We start from the raw sequence: 19388 nt of genomic DNA, 5'->3' as shown, positions 1-19388 counted from the left end.
TTATCACTCTAAGGGGGTCTTTCCCAGACGGCAATAAGCAGTATTTCTTTAAGCTTATCAGGTTGTCCAGGTCTTGGGTTTGTCAGGACAGCACATCTGGGGATGGAGAAATACCCTCTGCATTAGGGAGTGAAGAACTAGTAACAAACTTCTAACTATAAAGGTTCAACATTATGGTTCTCACGGTCCCATTTGGGTGTTTTCCACTTCACTGCCCACTTTTCTTGAGACTGTCAGAGACTGGACTCATCAGAGGCCAGGAGAGAGCAAGTGACCCTGGCAACAAACAACTTAACAGCCTGGATCCTCTTCCTGATAAATGTGATTAAACTATCAATTGAGGGGTAATCAGTAGATCCAGCATAAATAGGGTAAGGGGACCTATCAGGGAGGTCACAAGAGAGGTTACCCAGGGGGAGCAATTGCAAAGTGATCGGTATCAGGACATTGGCGTTGAGCCTTCTCCTGGTCCTTGATTCACTGTCTAACTGCAGAGAGGGACTCTTCTATTACCCCCCCGAGTTGTTAGCATAGAAACAGAAAGCTGCCCCGAGGGCCAGACGTATCCCTCCTTGCTTAAGGTAGAGTAAATCCAGGCCCCAACGATTCTGTGGGACCGCCTCTGTCAAGGAGTTCAGGGAGTTCTCCAGGAAGGATGTGGTTTTCCAAGTCCTTCAAATCCTGGTCCACCTGGGAATCCAGAGCCAACAGCTGCTGTCACCATGGATCAGGGCAGCGGTTCCCACAGTCGGGGAGCCTGCTATTCCCAACCCCACTAGGAGGGGAACCAGAGTAGGAGCAGCCCCCCTCGCCCTATCTAACAGACCAAAATGTCCTTCGGCTCCTTCCTCAGAATACAGAGAGACCTGAGGGAGCCCATACACAAGCAGGCAAAGCTGAGGGGAGACTTCCAAGGCCAAAGTGAATTCATTGATACAAGGGGTTAGTCCCACAGTGCGGGACAAATAGGACCCTGCGGGTCAGTTTATGGTATCTTTGTGTGGGGAAACAGCAACAGCTTCCACTTGGAGCTTTGTGTACAGGGAGTGCTCCAGCTCGCAGCCCTCTGACTTGATGCACCATGCCCCACCCTGCATCCCTCCCACAGTTACCATGGGGACGTGGGCAGCACACTCCTGGGGTGGGCTCTCGGTGAGAGTGAAAGATTCAGGATGGAGGGGGCCTCTGTCCCCCAGGGGGCGCCTATGCCCACAAAGCAGGGGGGGCGGGTCCAGCTTGTGGTGAGGGGGGGTCTGGTTTATCAGCAGGTGTATCCCATCAAAGGCTGACATAAAGGTCCCATAGGGAGGCAGCGGTCCTGGGGGAGTGGAGGCTGAGGGGGTGTTGTTGTGGTTTCCCCCTCTAGACCAGAAGTGGTCGTGGCTGGTCCCTGGGGAAAATGAGGGGGGCTAATAACTGCATTAGGGCCTCTGGGGATGTTTTCTCTGGGGAGGATCCTACTTTGGGTGGTGAGCAGGGCTCCCAAATCTCTTCCTGCCGCATAAAAGCTGACACCCTGGGTCCTTCCCAAGAGCTGGCGTAGGTCCAGATAGAATCAAGGCTGCCTCCACCTCCCCCCAGTAGTTCTCACTAGGTTCCATATCTATGGAAGAATGGTGGCCGGGCTTCCCCAATGGGGCGGGGGAAGCAAGAGGGAGGATCAGGCCATGAAAGGGGATGAGAATGAAAACACCCCCTTCCTGAGTCAGGTCCTGTGTCGGGAGCGGGGCAAGGTCTCACATGGGAACGATGGATCCAAGCCCTACTGTGGGCCACCTTCACTGCTGAGGGATGGGAGGGGATGGCCTGGTGGGGGCCGGTCAAGCGGGGTTCCAATGCAGAGCCATGAGAAAGTTTCCTGGTCAGGATCCCATCCCCAGGTTGGAGGTCTGGTCAAGCAGGCGGGGACGGGGGAGGCCGGGCAGAGGCGCCATAGAGAGCCCTGCCCGCTGCCCGGGTGTCCTGCAGAGCCTGTAGGGACGTGAAAAGGGATCATTAGTAACACCTAAGAGCCGTCCTGCCCCGTGCCGGGAAGGATTGGGGTACAGCACCAAATAGGCTCCTACCCAGGTCTCGCCAGCTCCCAACCAGGGCTCAGAAATGTGCCCCTCAAGTGTCCTGCTCATGCTTCTGCCTGACCCCAACCCTGCGGTCCGTAGGCACAGTGCAGGCGCCCTTTAACCGGAGGCCTGTGCCAGGGACTGAACAACATCAGAAACAAAGGCCGGGCCATTGTCAGACGCAAGGGGGAAGGGGAGTCTGAACCGGGGGAAAATTTCTGTCACAAGTTTCTTGGCTATGACCAAAGTACGTTAGGATTTTACCGGAAAGGCTTCGGGCCAACCTGAGAAAGTGCCAACAAAAAACAAAAGAAAACCATGTCCTTGAGCCCGGGTTTCCATGTCCATGAAATCGACTTCCCCTGTCCCCGAGTGTGAGTCCTGGGGGACACAGGGCAGGCACAGTGGGGGGTGGGCAGGGGTCACCTTGGCACAGTCAGGCATCGCTGGCACCAGTCTCAGTGAGGGATTCCATTCTGGGTGAGAAAAAGCAACACAAAGCCGATCATACAAGGGAGTCCCCCCAAGTGAGTTAGAGAGAGCAGCTGTGAAACAAAGGATAGCTCAAGGCTTTTGGAAGAATCACACGTCCTTCTGCAGGGCGCCCCCAGCCCTGGCCATCAGCTGGGCCAGCAGGATCTTGAGGCTTGTAGGAGGGTCGGTTGCCCATAGATTTCAGTGAACTCTCCCTTATCTGGAGTTGTCACATGTACAGGTAACTAGCCCTAAGGTATATCAGTCCTCATGAACAGCAGGGGTGTTTACAAACAGGGAAACTGAGGCGGAACATCTCAGGGAAACTGAGGCAGAACAATTCAGGGAAACTGAGGGAGGGCCATTAAGGGAACTGTGGCACAAGAGTTCAAATCATTGAATAACCTTCCCCTAGATACCTGGAAGGTCCCAGAACCATAATGCTGACCCTTCCTATTTGAGGCAATAAACCAAAAGAGAAGTAGAAAAACACAAGGATTTACGTGACAAGGGCAAGTCTCTCCCTGACAACCCCAAAGGCTCCCTGGTGCCGCATGACAGATGGAGCACCATCCCAGCCAGAGAATCCAGTTTGAGATGGACAGGTCACTGTGAGTTAGGTGGTCTGCAGTCATTTGTGCATGACTCGCCTCTGCTTGTATAGGGAGCAGCAGGGCTGGAGACAGTCGTGCTGCCCATTCAGAGGGTACCCTGCCCCAGGGAGAAGGGTGAGGCCTGGAGGAGCTCCACCTGTCCCAGCCCAGGATACAGATCTCTGAGCAGAGCTATCAGAGCATGCACAGTTAGACCATCAAGGCAGGCAAACTCCGGACTTTAGAGACCTGAAACATTCTTTGAGAAGGATGAGAGACCAGTTCAGAACCTGGGGTTACAGGACTGGAAGCTGCCAAGGCCAATCAGGTGCCTGATTTCTGGTTATTTCAGAAAAAAAAAATCCACACACTGAGTCTGCCAGAGCAACTCCAGCAGAATAAGGGGTTCCAAAGTTAAAACATAACCAGCAGGCACATCCCAGTAGGTTTAAGCAAGGAGTAAAAACAAAAAAGGACTGCTTAAAGGACTTCCAATTCAATCTGAACCAGTGAGACAGGGGGTGGGCAGAAGTACCTAGGGCAAAGTGAACAGGAAACTAGGGGTTCCCATTCTTCCTCTTTCCCCAATTTCCTATCTCTTCTTCCCTCCCTTTCTCTTAGGCAAATGGAATCATCCAAAAAAAAAAAAAAGGCAAATAAATTGTCAAATAACCGTCCCACATATAAATCCCAAGAGTGAATTCCTATATCACAGTAGGGTTTCCCCAAAATCATTCAAATATAACAGCAGGAGTTACACAAATTTAACAATTTCCATCCCAATCTCAGCACACAGTAATAAATGACCCATTCAGGGTTTAACAGCCATTCATCAACCATTGTCCAATTCCCAATATCAGTCTTTAAGGGGCAGGGGGCAAAGCATCTCATCCAAAAACTGCTTCATGCTGATCAGGGGCAAAGACCGTCTGAGATAGAAAGACTGGTCCACAAGGACTGCTGCAAGAGGTGGGGAGGCCAGAAGAGACCGGCCAGCAGCTGCCCATGGAAAGAGACATGCTTGTCTCACAGGACAGCCAAACCCTGTCAGCTGTAGTCCCAATAAAAACAGCAGTTAGGTTTCACAGACCACTGTTAATTGTCCTCTCATCATTTAGAAACCTTTAAAAGCCTGAATATCTTTGAACACGAATGTCTAGTAACAGATAGATGGTCAGGCTAAACACTCATTTGCCTAAGTATTTAGGATACAGTCATTATATATAACCAGACTGGAAACAACAAGGTATGACACAATTGAATTGCATTAACAAATTCTACTGACCACTGGCTCCTATTAGGCACAGGAGGAGAAAAAAATGCAGAAATGTGAGTATAACATAATATTAAAAACTGATCCTTCAGCACATACAGGACACAGGATAAAGTAGCCTTAACTCAGTTATACTTCCGGTAATTGTCCCACTAACCATCAGAGGGTGGAGCTTAAAAACTCCCTACAAATATAAATTACAAGCCCAAGAAATTTTACTTCCAATAACAAATTCCATTGAACGAAGTTTCAGATAGATCCCAAATAGGTATTTACCATGATCTTATATTGATAACAGAAAGAAATTTGTCCCCGCAAGTTCGCAACTCATCTTTCAAATCTAAGTAGGCAGTGTCATAAGTCGAACATTATACAAATCATTTTGCTTTAAAATACCTAATACAGTGAAAAAACTCCAAATTACACATTGCCCATAACAGAAGCATTTTCAAAAGGACAAAGAAAAAACTATTATGTTTAAAAGTCCTTTAAATGATGGGCATGCAATCAATACAATCAATTAAACCTTATATAGAACATCCTATAGAGAATATCTTAATACCACATAAAAGAATCTGAAAGATTCTTTAAAACATCAATTAAACTTTTAAAAATAACTTTACCACATTATAGACCACATTTATAGACCACAGAGATCACATATATTCCTTAACCAAGGAAATCATTATGTATCCAAAAAACCCCAAAAAACAAAAAAGCAAACACAAATGTAGGCTGTCTCTTTAAAATCACTGTTGCTCCTGTCAGCCAGCTTTGACTTGACAAAAAAGGCTGGACCACATTTAGTAGGGGGCATGGGGGAGATGGGAGAGTGGGGGGGAGGGAGGGAAGAAGGTGAGCTAAATCTGCGCAAAAGATTCCCTTCTGTTCCCACTCAAGTTTCCTCACACAGAAATCCTTCCATTAAAACCCTTCCTTTTTCTCTTCCTACTTAATTCTTCTCTTTCCCTCAGCTACATACTATAAACACATTTTAACTACCTTTATACTAGATGCTCAATTGCTAAAATAGCAGAAGCAGTGGGGGGGCAGGGTGTGAGTTGAATCTTTACCTTTAAAGACAAAAAATCCTCTCCCATTTCTTTTACCCCCACCTCTTCTAGTTCCTCACTCCTAAAACCCTTCAAACCTACAACTGCTCCTACAAATCAATCTTTCATAAATCACCATCATTCTTCTTTCCTTTTTCCTTCCGAAGTTTTAAGATTCACAATACAACAAATAGCTAATAGCTATAAAACCTACATGTCAAGCAAACATTACCCATAATGTTAAATTACCCAATGTTTCAGAAGCAAACCAAATAGTGTTGTTTTTTTTTTTTAAGTTTTTTTTCTTCCTTCTGCCTCAGTGTTTCAAGACCACTAGCAGAAACTTCTTTTTCCCAGGTGGCACTAAGCAGGTAAGGTTTTATGGCATTGCTCTTCTCTAGCAGGCTTTTGTGGGGGATAGAAATAAAGTGAAGAACTTACAGGAATGTATGAATTCTTTTTCTGTATTTTATTATTTCTGAGTTTCCCCTATGACCTGTATAATATGTGCAGACTCATAGTTACTTGAGCCTTGGCCAGATAGAAACATATTTACTTAACCTGAGCTGATGACATTTATTGGTATTTGACATTTATCGACATTTAGTCTATTAGCTGGGCCACTATCTGCTTGATTAAGCCTGAAGGCCTGACTTTCTGTTTCCTAGAAATCAGGAGATTTCAGGGAAACAGAAACCTTCCATTCCAATCTCCCCAAATAGTAACAACCAATTAGATGCCTTCCCCTCCCCTTCTCAATGCTCTCTTACTTGTGATGTAATTTCTTGTATAAAAGCTATGTATCTTTACTACTTCTTTAGCCCTCCTACCATGAGCTTTCTCTTTCTTATCTTGTGATAGGAAGGTTCATGCTCCGGAGGTTTTCAATAAACAACTTTTCTGCCTTCTACTGAATGATCTCTGAGTAATCATTTTGGGTAAGGGTCTTTTACATTCCTCACATTTCGAAAACTTGCTTTTCAGGGAAAACTTCCCCACCAGTTTAAAATAGTCAAGTTTTTTTTTTTTTGTTCGTTTACTTACAAATTAGTACAACAGGTAAAAAGTTTAAAATCACAAAAAAAGTTTTTATACCAAGCATAGTTGCCACATGGAAATAACCAATTGCCAAATTTCTTAACCATTGTTCTTAAAACTTAAGAGAACTCTTTAAAGCAACACAACAGACAGACAAGTCACAAACACAGAACACAAATCACACAAACATAAGGGCACAATTACAACATTAAATAAAATATTTAACATATACAGACTAGGGGCTATTCAGAAACCTTAGAACAACCTTGAGGGGAGTTATTGCAGCTTGAATACCTCCTTCCCAGAATTTCAGGCTTCCAAGCCTCAATTTGGTGCATTTCTCTGCCTTCACAGAGAATGCCCAGAGAACCAGGTAGTGCCAAAAGGCACTCAGAACCAGAGTTGTGCCACTGGCACACAGAACCAGATAGACACAAATACACTTAAACATAAAGACACAGTACTCTACAATTCTGGAACACAACAAACAACCAACCACCCTGGGCACTCCAACAGTGTCCTGTGGAGGCCAGTAGGCGTTACTATTGCTGTGTCCAGCATAACCACCTACTATCCTTGAGTACTCACTCAGAATTAAACTGGTTCCCAGAATGCTCAGAGTCAATTGAGTCAAATTTATGTCTCCTCTCCTGGTCCAAAAAAGTGGATTATCGAGGTCCAAGGCTGAGGAACGTCTCTCCTTGGTCAGCTCCTAGGGACGGTAACCCTCTTTGCTCTCCAGGGAAAGGGACTGGCTGTCAAACAGAGCCAAACGCTATTTTGCTGGGAAGTCACCAAATGAAGTGCCCAGGTGCAAAATAATGAAGTTTTAAGAGCGTTTATTACTGACCAGGACACAACACCAAGACTGGAGGGGTCAGTAATGAGTGGCCTCAGGGCCATTTTTTATAGAGAAAAGAGAGAGAGAGAGACATGAAAATGTTTCTTGATACATTTGTCATAATAAAGGAATTTCTATTCTAAACAGGAGGCAAAAATGTATCACTTTAAGAGGGTCATTCCCAGATGGCAATAAGCAGTATTTCTTTAAGCTTATCAGGTTGTCGGGGTCTTGGGTTTGTCAGGACAGCACATCTGGGTTGTTAAAAATACCATCTGCATTAGAGAGTGAAGAACTACTAATAAATTTCTAACTACAAAGGTTCAACATTATGTTTCTCAGTGTCCCATTTGGGCTGCTTTTCCATTTCAAATGAACAGACTAACCCTTCACTCTGTCCAATCTGGACCAGGTGACTGTCAACCAGTCGGAACCACTGCTTAGTTCTGAAGTCTAGCAGCTGACTTACATAGGCAGGACTGAGATAAGTTAGAGCAGGGAAGTCAGACTGCCCCTTCAGTTAAAATGATGGGTCAGTCACTTTGTCAAGTCTAACTCATAGAGCCCATCAGAGCACAGGAGGTCAGGTCAATTAGAATAGGGAGCGAATTGATGGGAACAATAAGAACAATGGCAAAGACAGCCCACACAGTTAAAATTGGGAGCCCAATTCTCAGGATAGCTCAAATGATTAGACAATTGCTCATCAAGAAGAGGGAGTTATTCAGGTAATTCCTATCTAGGAGACTGTCAGATCACTTAAAAAAAAGAATTCAGACAGTACAGTCAATCAGGGCAGTTTGAGGATTGAGAACAACCATCAGGACAGTTAAACAGGGTTATTTCATCAGTTAAATAAGTCAGGTCATTTAGAATAGGGAATTGGTCAGTGTCTCTCATGACTGTTAGAATAATGGGTGAATGAATATTTACTCAGCAACTGTTTTAGTTAGCAACACTAGCAAGCCACACACAAGCACAGGCAAAAGACTGCTTCCACCTGAGACTCTGGAAGGACAAGGGCTCAGTTGCCAAAAGAAGGGAAACTTAGATTCCCAGGGCCACCCTACCTCAACAGGTAAAGTCAGACACATTACCTCCTTTAAAGTTTCATTAGGGAAAAGCCTAAATTTTAGGTTCTCAAAGTGTAGAGATTTCTGAACCTCCTGGAGATGTCTGAAATTCTTTCAGAGAATTTACAAATTCAAAATAAGTTTTTAATTCTAATGTGGTAAATATCTATACATATAACCCATACTAAAAAACTCTGAAAAAATTCTCTATTTTTAATAGTATAAAGAGATTCTGAGAATAAAAGTTTGAGAACCACTGGAAAACAACCAGAGATTGTCTTGAATGAAAGAGCAGTTTGAGAATGAGCTTCTTTAGTCCCTTCCTTCTCACTGCTATCCCCCTAGGTGGGAGAGTGAAGGGACACCTGCACCAGAAATCACAACTTCGATTTCTTACTGTTTAGAGAATCATATGAGCTTCTCCCCTGGGAGAAGAAACGTCTCCAAATGCTGGATAAGGAGGCAGGGGAGAAGTGGAGGAATCTACTTCTGGGATTCTGGGGGTGGTGGATTTGGGCAAGCAGAAAGGAGATGTTGTAGCCCTTCCTAGAGCAGGGACTCAATCTTTTTCCATGTGTTCTGGACCTTTTTAGCAGTATGGTGAAACCTCTGGATCCCTTCTCAAAATAATAGTTTTTAATTTTTTTTTTTTTATTTTGAGGCAATTGAGGGTTAAGTGACTTGCCCAGGATCACACAGCCAGATGTGTTAAAGGAAACTCAAGTCCTCCTAAATTAGGGTCTATGCCATCTAGCTGCCCCTCAAAATAATAGTTTTTTTTAAAAATTTTAGCTTAATTTATTTTATTTTTTATAATTATAACATTTTATTGACAGAATATATGCTTAGATAATTTTTTTTACATTATCCCTTGCACTCACTTGTGTTCTGACTTTTCCCTTCCCTCCCTCCACCCCCTCCACTAGATGACAAGCAATCTTACACATGTTAAATATGTCATAGTATATCCTAGATACAATATATGTGTGCAGAACCGAACAGTTCTCTTGTTGCACAGGGAGAATTGGATTCAGAATGAAAAAACAGCCTGGGAAGAAAAATAAAAATGCAAACAGTTTACACATTTCCCAGTGTTTTTTCTTTGGGTGTAGCTGCTTCTGTCCATCATTGATCAATTGAAACTGAGTTAGATCTTCTCTCTGTCGAAGAAATCCACTTCCATCAGAATACATCTTGATACAGTATCGTTGTTGAAGTATGTAATGATCTCCTGGTTTCTGCTCATTTCACTTAACATCAGTTCATATAAGTCTCTCCAAGCCTCTCTGTATTCATCCTGCTGGTCATTTCTTACGGAACAATGATATTCCATAACATTCATATATCACAACTTACCCAACCATTCTCCAATTGATGGGCATCCATTCATTTTCCAGTTTCTAGCCACTGCAAATGGGGCTGCCACAAACATTTTGGTACTTATAGGTCCCTTTCCCTTCTTTAGTATTTCTTTGGGATATAAGCCCAGTGGTAGCACTGCTGGATCAAAGGATATGCACAGTTTGATAACTTTTTGGGCATAATTCCAGATTGCTCTCCAAAATGGTTGGATTTGTTCACAACTCCACCAACAATGCATCGATGTCCCAGTTTTCCCGCATCCCCTCCAACATTCATCATTACTTTTTCCTGTTATGTTAGCTAATCTGACAGGTGTGTAGTGGTAGTTGTCTTAATTTGCATTTCTCTGATCAATAATGTTTTTGAACAATCTTTCATATGAGTGGAAATAGTTTCAATTTCATCCTCTGAAAATTGTCTGTTCATATCCTTTGATCATTTATCAGTTGGAGAATGGCTTGATTTCTTATAAATTAAAGTCAGTTCTCTATATATTTTGCAAATGAGGACTTTATCAGAACATTTGATTGTAAAAATGTTTTCCCAGTTTATTGCTTCCCTTCTAATCTTTTTTGCATTAGTTTTTTTTTTGTTTGTTTTTGTTTTTTTTTTTTTTGGTACAAAGGCTTTTTAATTTGATATAATCAAAATTTTCTATTTTGTGATCAATAATGATGTCTAGTTTTTCTTTGGTCACAAATTCCTTCCTCCTCCACAAATTTGAGAGGTAAACTATCCTATGTTCCTCTAATTTATTTATAATCTCATTCTTTATGCCTAAATCATGGACCCATTTTGATCTTATCTTGGTGTATGGTGTTAAGTGTGGGTCCATGCCTAATTTCTGCCCAACTTGTTTCCAGTTTTCCCAGCAATTTTTGTCAAATAATGAATTCTTATCCCAAAAGTTGGGATCTTTGGATTTGTCAAACACTAGATTGCTATAGTTATTGACTATTATGTCTTGTGAACCGAACCTATTCCACTGATCAACTAATCTATTTCTTAGCCAGGACCAAATGGTTTTGGTGACCCCTCCTTTATAATATAGCTTTAGATCAGGTACAGCTAAGTCATTGATTTTTTTTCATTAATTCCCTTGATATTCTTGACCTTTTTTTCTTCCATATGAATTTTATTGTTATTTTTTGTAGGTCATTAAAATAGTTTCTTGGGAGTCCGATTGGTATAGGACTAAATAAATAGATTCGTTTAGGGAGTCTGTCATCTTTATTATATTTGCTTAGCCTATCCTACAGCACTTAATATTTTTCCAATTATTTAAAGCTGACTTTATTTGTGTGGAAAGTGTTTTGTAATTTTGCTCATATAATTCCTGACTTTCCTTTGGTAGATAGATTCCCAAATATTTTATGCTATTAACAGTTACTTTGAATGGAATTTCTCTTTGTATCTCTTGCTGTTGGGTTTTATTGGTAATGTATAAAAATGCTGAGGATTTATGTGATTCATGGGTTTTTAGTAGAATCTCTGGGGTTCTCTGAGTATACCTTCATATCATCTACAAAGAGTGATAGTTTGGTTTCCTCATTATCTACTCTAATTCCTTTAATCTCTTTTTCAACTCTTATTGCCAAGGCTAGCATTTATACTACAATAATGAATAATAATGGTGATAGTGGGCAAACTTGTTTCACTCCTGATATTCCTGGGAAAGATTCCAGTTTTTCCCCATTGCATATGATGCTTACTGACGATTTTAAATATATGCGCCTGACTATTTTAAGGAAAAGTCCGTTTATTCCTATGCTCTCAAGTGTTTTTATTAGGAATGGATGTTGGATTTTATCAAATGCCTTTTCTGCATCTATTGAAATGATCATATGGTTTTTGTTTGTTTGGTTATTGATATAGTCAACTATGCTAATAGTTTTCCTAATATTGAATCAGCCCTGCATTCCTGGTATAAATCCTACTTGGTCATAGTATATTATCCTGGGAATGCTTTTCTGTATTCTTTTTGGTAATATTTTATTTAAGATTTTAGCATCATATTCATTAGGGAGATTGGTCTATAATTTTCTTTCTCTGTTTTCAACCTACCTGGTTTTGGTATCAGTTCCAAGTCTGTGCTATGAAAGGAATTTGGTAAGATTCCTTCAATCCCTATTTTTTCAAATAGTTTATATAGTATTGGAGTTAATTGTTCTTTAAATGTTTGGTAGAATTCACATGTAAAACCATCTGGGTCCTGGGGATTTTTTCTTAGGGAGTTGGCTAATAGCTTGTTTTATTTATTTTTCTAAAAGATGACAATTTAGTCTATTTACTTCTTCCTCTGTTAATCTGGGCAATTTACATTTTTGAAGATATTTTTCCATTTCATTTAAGTTATTGAATTTATTGGCATAAAGTTGGGCAAAGTACCTCCTAATTATTGCTCTAATTTTGTTTTCAATAGTGGCAAGTTCTCCCTTTTTATTTTTAGGACTAACAATTTGATTTTCCTCTTTCCTTTTTTAAATCATATTTACTAAGAGTTTGTCTATTCTGTTGGTTTTTTCATAGAACCAACTCATAGTTTTATTAATTAATTCAACAGTTTTTTTTTTACTTTCAATTTTATTGATCTCTCCTTATATTTTTAGAATTTCAAGTTCAGTGTTTGACTGGGGATTTTTAATTTGTTCCTTTTCTTTTTCTTTTTTTTTTTTTGATATTTTATTTTATTTTATAATAACTTTATATTGATAGAATCCATGCCAGGGTAATTTTTTTTTTTACAACATTATCCCTTGCACTCGCTTCTGTTCCGATTTTTCCCCTCCCTCCCTCCACCCCCTTCCATAGATGGCAAGCAGTCCTATATATGTTAGATATGTTGCAGTATATCCTAGATACAATATATGTTTGCAGAACCGAACAGTTCTCTTGTTGCACAGAGAGAATTGGATTCAGAAGGTAAAAATAACCCAGGAAGAAAAACAAAAATGCAAATAGTTCACATTTGTTTCCCAGTATTCTTTCTTTGGGTGTAGCTGCTTCTGTCCCATCATTTATCAATTGAAACTCATGTCTCTTTGTCAAAGAAATCCACTTCCATCAGAATACATCCTCATACAATATCATTGTCGAAGTGTATAATGATCTCCTGGTTCTGCTCATTTCACTTAGCATCAGTTCATGTAAGTCTCTCCAAGCCTCTCTGTATTCATCCTGCTAGTCATTTCTTTCAGAACAATAATATTCCATAACATTCATATACCACAATTTACCCAGCCATTCTCCAATTGATGGGCATCCATTCATTTTCCAGTTTCTAGCCACTACGAACAGGGCTGCCACAAACATTTTGGCACATACAGGTCCCTTTCCTTTCTTTAGTATCTCTTTGGGGTATAAGCCCAGTAGTAGCATTGCTGGATCAAAGGGTATGCACAGTTTGATAACTTTTTGGGCATGATTCCAGATTGCTCTCCAGAATGGTTGGATTTGTTCACAACTCCACAAACAATGCATCAGTGTCCCAGTTTTCCCGCAAGGGATTTGATTTCTTTATCCACTCTGTCTTTAAATGAGTGGGATGAGTTCTCCAGACTTTCTTGCCCAACCTCCCTTTCCTTTTCCTATTTTTCTTCTAGCTCTTTTGTGAGAGCCTTTTAAATTTCTTCTATGAGATTCATCTGTGCTGAGGAACAGATGATCTCCTCCTTTGGGGATTCACCTGGAGACAGTCTGTTTTTAGTCTCCTCAGGGTTTAGAGTCTGCTCTCTGTCCATATAGAAACTGTCAATGGTTAAAGTCCTTTTCAATTCTTTGCTCATTTTGTCAGAGAAGAAGCAAAGACAAACTAGCAAAGAAAAAAAGAAAAAGCCCCAAAATGGAATCTGCTTTTTTGGGAGGAGGGGCTGGGTGGTGTTACCGAGCTTCCTGTACAGACTGCGGGGGGGGGGGGGGGGAAGGGACAGCAGGTATGCACTAGCAGGACTGTGCTGCATCTGCGCTCTGAGACTCTCAGAGCATGCTGAGACACTGGGGGAGGGATGGCCAGGTCCCAAGAGACTCCAGCTGTTTGGGGTTGTATTCTTCACCCCTGGTGTTTTTAGCTTCTGTGCTGGGCTACTGACTTGCTGCCAGGGCAAAGTATACAATCCTGTAGCAAAGCTCTCCCTGTAGAGATGGCTGAGATCACACTCCACCCCTCTCCAGTCTGCTCAGCTGTGAGCTGCCTACCAGGCTCTCACTGCTGCTGCCTGCCCTCAGCCTGCACCCAATCTAAAACTGTCCCCACCCTAGAGCAAAAACCAACCTTTTCTAGCTAATTTCAAGGATATCTTCTCTTGGTAGCTATTTGTGGGTTTTTTTTTTCAGTTAAGCATTAATTCAGAGGCTTGTCATGAAATGAATTCTGAAAGAAAATGCGAAGCTTACACAGCTGTGTGCCTCCTCTCCACCATCTTGGCCGGAAGTCCAGGAACATATATTTAAAATCATCAGTAAGCATCATATGCAATGGGGAAAAACTTAAACCTTTCCCAGTAAGATCAGGAGTGAAACAAGGTTGCCCACTATCACCATTATTATTCAATATTGTAATAGAAATGGTAGCCTTGGCAATAAGAGTTGAGAAAGAGATTAAAGAAATTAGAGTAGGTAATGAAGAAACCAAACTATCACTCTTTGAAGATGATATGAAGGTATACTTAGAGAACCCCAGAGTTTCTACTAAAAAGCTATTAGAAATAATACATAACTTTAGCAGGATACAAAATAAATCCACATAAATCCTCAGGATTTTTATACATCACCAACAATATCCAACAGCAAGAGATACAAAGAGAAATTCCATTCAAAGTAACTGTTGATAGCACAAAATATTTGGGAATCTAGCTACCAAAGGAAAGTCAGGAATTATATGAGCAATATTACAAAGCACTTTCCAAACAAATAAAGCCAGATTTAAATAATTGGAAAAATATTAAGTGCTCTTGGATAGGCCAAGCAAATAGAATAACGATGACAATACTCCCTAAACTAATCTATTTACTTAGTGGTATACCAGTCAGACTCCCAAGAAACTATTGTAATGACCTAGAAAAAATAACAACAAAATTCATATGGAAGAACAAAAGGTTGAGAATTTCATGGGAATTAATGAAAAAAAAAATCAAATGAAGGTAGTCTAGCTGTACCTGATCTAATACTATATTATAAAGCAGCAGTGTCCAAAACCATTTGGTACTGGCTAAGAAATAGATGAGTTGATCAGTGGAATAGATTAGGTTCACAAGACAAAATGACCAATAGCTATAGCAATCTAGTGTTTGACAAACCCAAAGACTCCCAACTTTTGGAGTAAAAATTCATTATTTCCAGTTGGGAAAACTGGAAATTAATAAGGCAGAAATTAGGCATGGACCCACACCTAACAGCATATACCAAGATAAGATCAAAATGGGTCCATGATTTAAGCATAAAGAACGAGATCATAAATAAATTAGAGGAACACATGAAAGTTTACCTCTCAGACTTGTGGAGGAGGAAGAAATTTGTGACCAAAAAAGAACTAGAGATCATCTTTGATCACAAAATAGAAAATTTTGATTACATCAAATTAAAAAGCCTTTGCACAAACAAAACAAATGCCAACAAAAATAGAAGGCAAGCAACAAACTGGAAAAACATTTTTACAGTTAAAGGTTCTGATAAAGTCCTCATTTCCAAAATATATAGAGAATTGACTCTAACTTACAAGACATCAAGCCATTCTTTAATTGATAAATCGTCAAAGGATATGAACAGACAATTTTCAGATGATGAAATTGAAACTATTACCACTCATATGAAAGAGTGTTCCACATCACTATTGATCAGAGAAATGCAGATGAAGACAACTCTGAGATACCACTACACACCTGTCAGATTGGCTAAGACAACAGGAAAAAATAATGATGAATCTTGGAGGAAATGTGAGAAAACTGGCATTTGAGGCATTGTTGGTGGAGTTGTGAAGGAATCCAACCATTCTGGAGAGCAATCTGGAATTATGCCCCAAAAGTTATCAAACTGTGCATACCCTTTGATCCAGCAGTGCTACTGGGCTTATATCTCAAAGAGATACTAAAGAAGAGAAGGGGACCTGTATGTGCTAAAATGTTTGTGGCAGTCCTGTTTGTAGTGGCTAGAAACTGGAAAATGAATGGATGCCTATCAATTGGAGAATAGTTGGGTAAACTGTGGTATATGAATGTTATGGAATATTATTGTTCTAAGAAATGACCAACAGGATGAATACAAAAAGGCTTGGAGAGATTTACATGAACTGATGCTGAGTGAATTGAGCAGAACCAGGAAATCATTATACACTTCAACAACAATAATGTATGAGGATGTATTCTGATGGAAGTGGATTTCTTTAACAAAGAGAAAATCTAATTTAGTTCCAGTTGATCAATGATCGACAGAAGCAGCTATACCTAAAGAAAGAACACTTGGAAATGAGTATTTAACATGTATAAGACTGACTGTCATCTAGAGGAGGGGGTGGAGGGAGGGAAGGGAAAAGTTGGACTAGAAGTGAGTGCAAGGGATAATGTTGTAAAAAAAATTACCCAGGCATATGTTCTGACAATACAAAGTTACAATTTAAAAAAAAAGGACAACTTCCAAAATATTTGAAGCCATGACCACTGTTCCTTATTCTAGAGAATGAACTCTGGGGACACCTACCAGGTAATGAATATTTTCCCTCCTAACTTCTATTTGGAAAGAGTAGTTCTTCAGTATTTAGGGTCTCTGACAATAGCAGTTAGTTTTCATGAGAGAATTACATGGGTGAATTCAAGCCCTTTATGTTCAGTGGCATTATATCGTGAATTTTTAATTATGTTTCAAGAAGGAAGTATGGCTTCTCAGACTTTTTTTCTCAATATCTTAATACTATTAAAATTATTGAGCATCTGTCAAGAAAAAAGCTATAAAAAAAGAAAGAAATGGCCAGAGCTGAACTTGGACAGGTCCCTTGGAAGATGTCTGCAGTTCTGGCTATGTAGCCAATGAGAAAAAACTCCCCCAGCCACAATAGGTAAACTGGAAACAGTTACAGGATGTCCATATGTGTATTTCCCTCACATATCACCACGATTCCCCTAGAAACATCTTCCTGGTGTCCTCCACATTAGCTGATGGAGTTTCCATATGAATCAGACTCCTCTTACACTTGCTTACGCTTATTTCAGGTCATGTAAGTTTTCCTTTGCATTTCTAAGTCTTTGTTTTATTGTTTCTTATAATACATATTCCATCTCTTTCATATGCCATAAGTTGTTTAACCATTCCCCAATCAATGGACATTTACTTTGATTATAATTCTTTGCTACTACTATTGAAAGTGCTGCTATATGTTGGTATATGTGAATTAATGAATAAATTGATGAATCAAAATGCTTTTAGGCACTATGAAATACAAAAGTGAGATAGTCCATGTATTCAAAAAGTTTATATTCAAATGGCGAGACACTAATTGTCATTATTATTATCACTATAATAATAATTAGTAATACTAGTGCTCATACTATTAGAAGTAATGAACATTTTTTCAGGTCTTTTAAGGTTTATATAGAGACTCGTAAATATTACTTCATTTTATCCTCACAACAATCCTCAAGTAAACAAAAGGTAGGTAGTATTCTTTTTCACATTGTACAGGTGATTAAGCAAAAGGACAATTGGACAGTGCATTGACTAGAGAACTAAGTCTGGGAAAACTTATTTTCTTGAGTGCAAATCCAACCTGAGATGCTTACAATTCTCTTTTCTGTAAAATGAATTGGAAAAAGAAATGGTAAATCATTCTGTGATACAATGTGCACCAGGAATGGTAAATTTGAAATAGAGTGGAAGAGCATATGAAAGAGCAGTGGAACTCACAATTACAAGTAGAAAGAGAGAATCCCATGAGGCTGGGGAACGCCCTTAGCTAGCAAAGCTAACTAAATCCTGAAAAGGACTTGGCACCCTAAAAGAGGTAGCTATAAGAAGGAGAAGTGGGATCAGGAATATAGTGGAGTTATGAGACATACCATGTGGTCCGGGGGAGGGTTAAGAAGAGAGCCACAGAGTGCCTTGGCTGACTGACCCAAAGGAGGGCAGTAATGAAACCATGGGCCATAAGTTGTTTTATAGGGAAAATTTAGTGTGAGGGACTTGACATGACTTGGATTTCTCTCTGGATTCCCTCCAGAGGGTGGGACCATAGAACTAAACAGAGCTCAATTATCAGAGGCTTCTTCTGCCTGAGCCAGAGAATAATTTTTTATCAATTCTTCAGTTTCTCTTAGCCAACTACACCCTCCATTCAGGACTTTATCAGGACCAAAAAGATGAAGCTCATGTTAAGAGGAAACTGCTGAGTCTGGCTTTGGGTGACTCTGAGAAAATCTTTTCCCCTCAGTGTTGAGATGGGTCACTGGGCACCAAGCCAATGGGATTTTACTTTCTAAATGAAAAGGAACTCAGACCTGAATGGGGAAGTGAGACCCCAAGTTACAGCAAGAGCTGAATTTGCATTTGGCTAGGACTGGCTACTTGTGATTTGTCTTGAAGCAGCTCCTTAGGAGGCCCTAGGAGATATTGAACTTTTGCAGTTTGACCCATATTCCATTATTTGAGGTTAAAAATAGAAATGATTTAGGAGGGAGGAGGGCAAGAGATCAGAAACAAATACTCTTGATACCTTGGGCATCCATGTTGAACATTTACTCTGGGAGTAGCAAAACTGGCTGGAGGCCTTGTGAAGGCAGCTTCTCTGGGCAGTGATACCTGAAGATGTCTCTACTGCCTTCCCACCTTCCTACAAGTGGGCCTGAGAATCTTAACCCTCATTCAGTAAACACTGAGCACATCTTTACTATACTTACAGAGATGTGTGGAGTATTCAGGGAGGACTAGCATCTCTGGTGGGAGGGCTACCAAGCCCTTTTTTCAGGACTGCTCATCCACCTTTGCGGTCCACCTTCACTGAATTCTCACCTAGCTCTAAGAAACTGGAATATGCTCACTGGCCACATCCCCATAAAACAGTCTGGACAACAAGCCAAACCAGGTGGAAGGTAATCAATGGGTCTCAAACCCTCAGAGAGTTAGGGCTGTCGACCCGAAGCACATGAAGACTTTGTCTGGTAGAATAGGAAGTTTATTCCAATGACCATGGACATCAGTGGTCAGTGCTCTGGAGCATTTAGAGTTTTGTTAGACCCTGAATCCCAAACCATTGCTAGTCACACTAACTTTTATCCTGCCACTAAACTTTGATGACTGGAATAGCAAGGCTGACAATTTTGTGCAACTATCTCATTTAAATCCAGTTCATGAGTGGATCAAGACATTCCCCCCAAATAAATGTCACTGGTCCTCTCTGGATGAAAAATGAACAACAACTGTGCTCAAAGCATTGTGGGAGGATGAGAGGTCTTAGGACCCTAGCTGACTTTCAGAAGCCACTTAGTCCAGCTACCTCATTTTACAGAGGAGGCAACTGAGGAACTGATCTTAAGTGTCTTGGTGAATCCTCATAGATAAGCTTTAAATCCAGGTCCCAAGGTATTTTTGTGCTCTTTCTATAAATATACTATGAGTATGTTGTTGAATGGGATAAAAGTAG

The 19388-nt window shown here is 40.6% G+C and overlaps 1 long non-coding RNA gene across 1 annotated transcript in view; it reads right to left on the bottom strand.

Annotated features, from left to right (window-relative positions):
* The window catches only part of LOC127558949 (uncharacterized), a 136041-nt gene that overhangs the window by 2499 nt on the left and 114154 nt on the right, over positions 1 to 19388 (bottom strand). The window lies entirely within an intron of this gene.

This window comes from Antechinus flavipes, chromosome 4, assembly GCF_016432865.1.
Source record: "Antechinus flavipes isolate AdamAnt ecotype Samford, QLD, Australia chromosome 4, AdamAnt_v2, whole genome shotgun sequence".
Lineage (NCBI taxonomy): Eukaryota > Metazoa > Chordata > Mammalia > Dasyuromorphia > Dasyuridae > Antechinus > Antechinus flavipes.
The sequence above is the reverse complement of the archived record's forward strand: the minus strand, read 5'-3'. Positions and strand labels throughout refer to the sequence as shown.